Here is a 5,642-nt window from a genome sequence, read left to right on the forward strand (position 1 = left end):
ACATCCAGCGCTCCACACAATCGCTAGGCTGCGTGACACGCACACGCAGTCCACGGGCTGCCATACAGCTTCTCCCGGCACTGACGTCACGCAGCTGTGTGTCAACACGCACATTACACAATGTCCCAGCCAGCAGTCTAGATATTTATTATTATATAGGTATTCTATTAAAATACACTGCTTATAGCTATAATGTGCGGTGTGTATTCCTTATATATTAATATGTTTGTGTTTATTATAACATCATGGTATAGGTATATTTTTTGTAACATAATGTACTGTATATATTTATTATAACAAAATGCTCCGCGTATATTTTTTATCGCATAATGCGGTGTGTGAGTTTATTCGTATATAATGTTTTCTGTTTATTGTTTCTAACATAATATTAAGTACATTTATCATATAGTCATGTTAATTCTAACATAATATTATATTATTATTTATTGTTTTATATAGCACCATTATATTCCGTAGCACTGTACAATGTGTAGACAGGACATAAAAAGTAGTATATAGTGTAACAATTATATACATTAATCATATCTTCATGTGCTGTATACTTTGTAAACTGCACATTTTGTTATTAAAAAATACACACAGCACATTATGTTACAAAAAATATACATATTGCATTAAGTTAAAAAAAAAATCACGGTACATTATGTTATACTAATATATCTCAAGCACATTATGTTACAAAAATAATGTGCTTTGGATATATTATGTAATATTATGACATAATGTGCTGTGCATATTTATCATAACATAATATGATATTTATATTTTTTGTAACTTAATGCCCTGTGTACGGGGGGGGGGGGGGTGGACTGACCCATTGGGCACTCGGGCACAGTGGTGTCCGTGAGGGTGCTGGTGGGGTGTACCTGACATGGGAATTATATAACTGTATTATTTGTAGGGATTTATCCGAGTCTGAAGCAATATAGCTGTCGGTAAACCCAATGAATACAATAAAGTGCCCATGTAGCTATATACACATTTAACTATGAACTGACAAAAGGGGTTATATGCTTACACGTCATACAGTAGAGGAAGCCTGCAAGAAGTGAAACGCGTTGCGGGAGAGCATTATGGATATTTTATCCCAAGTTGAAGAACTGAATGCTCTATACGGAGACAGGTTAAAGGATTTGGGATTAAGGGTCTGGGTGAAACAGGGAGTGCAATACATCTATCATCTATATATGCTTATTCCTGATACAGATAATACTGCATTATGCACTTTATTCTCCTTGTGAGGTTCTGATCCTTTATAAAGGAGAACTGATCCTGCTACACATGCTGAGATCGTTTGGGGTGTCTACTTTCTATCTTACACAGAGTGTTGTTACTGTTGGACATTATTTGATCATTTTAGGCGCACATCTTCACTTTTCTATTTTGTATACATTACATTTTCAATAATGTAATGTAAATGCCATCTGTTGGCACACATGGATGGTCATCTTGCAAGGAGATGTGGATTACTGGTTGTATACGGTTGCAACAGTGCTAGGCAAGGTATAAATACCCATTTTCTAGCCCTCGGTCATTTTGCCAAAAGTTAAATGGACCAGGAATCTCGGGTTACTGAGTAATGGCGTGTGAGTAATGGACATTCTTTTAAGTTGGGTTGACAGTGAGGTTCATTGGCTCTCCAGAGAAATTCCCAGTGGCGTGGGATCCATTGGCTCTCTTACACCAGTTTAATCCTCCATGAAGGCCTCAGGAACTGCCTCTTGTTCTGTCGCTCATTTCTTTTAATTTATTAATAATAAGGAACATTTACAAATTTAACATAACATTATATTTGGAGAAAACAATGGACACCTCCAAAAAAGGTCTGGATAGCTCTTTAGAAAAGCAGAACATGTAGGGCTAAAAACATTAATATTTTAGAGCTTGTCTAAAATCTGGCAAAATCTGAAAATAAAAAAGCTCAATCGCGTTTTGTTTTTCTACCTTCGTTTGGATCAAAAGGAGAAAGGGTAGATAGAGGGTTGACCTTGATGAACTTAATTACTATGTTACTAGCATGTGATGGTTTACAGGTACAGATAATTATGATGAAACAATTGACTTGAACTATATGCCTTTCGACCAATGACCTATTTATACTGATAAACACATTATGCAGGTATTTCTTGATATATATATCTTTTTTACATAGAAACATCTAATCCAACAGCAGATAAAAACAATTCAGCCCATCTAGTCTACTGATTTTTCCAGATGTAAAGACTCAGACCTTACTTAGTCCTTGGTCTCGCCTTATGTTAGAATAGCTTCATGCCTATCCCATGCATTGTCATAATTCGTTCACTGTTTTAGCCTCTATCACACCTGCTGGGGGGCTGCTCCACTTATCTACCACCCGTTCAGTAAAGTAAAATTTTCTTATATTACCTAAGCTTCCGACCCTCTAGTTTTTGATTAGGATTTGCCATTGTCATACTTAATTATGTACTTAACTTCCCATGATCCTTTGTTATTTGAGATCTAGTTCTCTTGACCCTGGAAGCCTCATGGAGACCAACACAATACTTACTGGGTCAACCATGAGATTTCATCTGATTATTAATCCTGCAAATTGCCTACTGGCTATGTAATTATGCCCCATGCAGAAAAATGTTGGGTGTTACCCTTTGAGAGGTCAAAAATATTTGGCAGGCATGCTGGTCTTGTGTCATGTTCCCTCTCATATTGTAGATCCTTCATTAGATTAAGATCTGTGACTGGGCAGTCCACTGCAGTGACCTGAATTCACTGGTATGTTTGTGGACTTGAAATATATGCAAATATAGTTCTGTTTTTAGTGATCCCCTTTGTGACTGCAACTTTTTTGCCATTTTTGGCATATCTTTCTCCAACAATGACTCCTCTTTTCCATGTTTAGTGTACCCACTCAAATTATATTTGTTTCCTTTCAAGAACAGACAGGGCTTTCTCCTTCTACCATTTTTTATATTCATAAAGTCATTTATTATGAAAAATATGTCAAAAATTGCAATTTTAATTAGGATTTTTTCCACAAGGGCCCACTGAATCATTTAGTTATGTTCAACAATACCACAAAAAGGTTCCACATACAGGTTCCTTTAGACACTACACTTTTTCTTATTTTTAATTTTGGATTTGGGGCTGGACTGGACGTCAGAGCATCACCAAAACTGCAGCTCATGTGGGGTGTTGCCAGTCTGCACTAGTCAGTATCTATCAAAAATGGTCCAAGGAAGGAAAAGTGGTGAACCAGCGACAGGGTCATGGGCAGCCAAGGCTCATTGATGCATGTGGATGGCAAAGGCTGGTCAAATCCAACAGACGAGCTACTGCAGCTCAAATTGCTGAAAAAGTTAATTCTGGTTCTGATAGATTGGTTTGTTGTGTATGGGGTTGCGTAGCCACAGTCAAGATGCCCATGCTGACCCCTGTCCACTGCTGAAAGCGCCTACAATTGGCACATAAGCATTAGAACTGAACCACAGGGCAATGGAGGAAGGTGGCCTGGTCTGATGAATCACATTTTCTTTTACATCACATGGATGGCCTGGTGCCTCGCTTACCTGGAGAACACATGGCGCCGGGATGCATCCATGGAGGCACCTTGCAACTTACAGGGATCTGCTGCTAACATCTTGGTGCCAGATACCACAGCACATCTTCAGAGGTCTAGTGGACCTGTTTTGGTGGGAAAAGGGGGGCCTACACAATATTAGGCAGGTGGTCATAATGTTATGGTTGATCAGTGTATAGGGTTGCTTCGACTCCAACTGCCGCTGAATTAACATCTGATAGCATTCCTCAAACACATGCTTTAAGTGGGTTTTATTATGCCGAAATGATATTAATGGGTGGGGAGATCCCTCTGTTAGGCCCCCTGGTAGCAGTTTGAGCAAAATATGTTTAATTCTGAAATATAGAAATAAATTGGCTGAAAGAAGTCAAAACTGATCCTTAAATGCAAAAGGGCTTTAAATATCTCTTTCATACAAGAAAATTAAATCTCTATCTCCACCCATACGGGGGAGGGGTCTGCAAATACAGCCTACAGAGCTTGAGATAATATTGCTGAGATATATATATATTATATATATATATATATAGATTAGGCACTCCCATTGCCCCTGAGAAACTCGAGACTTGTACTTTCAAAAATACATTTACACCGTAAAGTTTGGGAGTTGAAAGTTTATGAGTGAAATATTAACACACCTTATGAAAAACCTGTTCATTTAATTTTTACTAGCTTCACAATGCCTGTTTACAATAAGAAATCAGTGACTGTGTATCCATGTTTGAAGTAGGAGGTAGTTGCCACTTTGGTTTTTGACACTTGCCATTCCGTAAATTGTTGCTAGGTGGCAACCGCGCTCTCTAGAATAAATGAGGTTTACATGTCTGATTCCAACAAACTCTGATTTGCATAAAGATCCATCACACACCAGATCACGACTAAATCTCCAGTGCACCATAATATTAGAGCCAAATCATTTTCCTTGATGCCCGAGCCATAGAATGTTCTCCCGCACGTACTGAGATTTCCAACATGATAAGGTTCTTTACAGCAACATCAATTTATTGCAGATTGTGTTGTTCTTTGACTGCTTCAGCTCACTCCCTAGACAGCAGTAATGGTGTAAATGCAAATATCAAGCATGCGTTGATTCAACAAATTTACATTACAGCATGTCTGCAATTACGAATCAGGTGCAAGAAAAACAGCTTTTGTACTTTACAAGAAAACATTTTTTTAAAAAAAAATCCACAGGTTACAATACATTTTCCATGACTTTGTTTTAATCCCTTTTCCTCAAAATAGGATTTATAGATTGATAAAATACCACAAAATTCTATCACAAGAAAACATGCTATCAGAGATGTATTTACCTCAGCCAGGCCTGACTTACCCCTGGTTTTGGGTCTTGGTTTGGGACTGCTACCCCGTTGGACCCTAGGCAGCTTAGGCCACAATATACTATTGTATGCAATGCCCTTGACTGTCTTTGATCCTGCATTTTAGTCAGTTGAAGGCTAGAAGTATATAGAAACATAGAGGTTGTATCACAATACATAAGAACCATTCGTAATCTCTCCATTTTTTTTCTTGCCGTGTAATCCTCAAAGCCTATTGCTTCTTGTGCTTTCCCTGTATCCAGGATAACCTCATGTCTATCCAACGAATGTTTGAAGTCCCTCACTGCATTAACATCAAATGCTTCTTTTGTAAGGCCCTTCCACCATCTCAGTGAATTAAAACATACAGTACATAGAAAGTGTATGTAGATTACACACAGTTATAAAATTATTTAACCCTTTAAGGACCAAGCTGTTTTTTCTCTTTTTGTACCCTTCATGACTGAGGCTGTTAAAATTTTTGCGGTGCACTTGTTTATTTTCTTCTGTAATTTTCTTCTCTCTCTAAATTATTGTACCCATACCTCATCGACATCACACTCATCGAAACACTCCTTGAGCAAAGATAGTGACCAAGGGCCACTTTCTAAACTCATTTAACCCTATGACATCATCAGTCATTAACCGACCATTTTTTTCGTTACATGCCTGGCACATCATTGGTCGTTAAGAGGTTAACTACTAAGTAACACATACATGCATAAATACTGAAGTGAAAAGAACTC

The sequence above is a fragment of the Spea bombifrons genome, chromosome 5 (assembly GCF_027358695.1).
Source record: "Spea bombifrons isolate aSpeBom1 chromosome 5, aSpeBom1.2.pri, whole genome shotgun sequence".
Lineage (NCBI taxonomy): Eukaryota > Metazoa > Chordata > Amphibia > Anura > Pelobatidae > Spea > Spea bombifrons.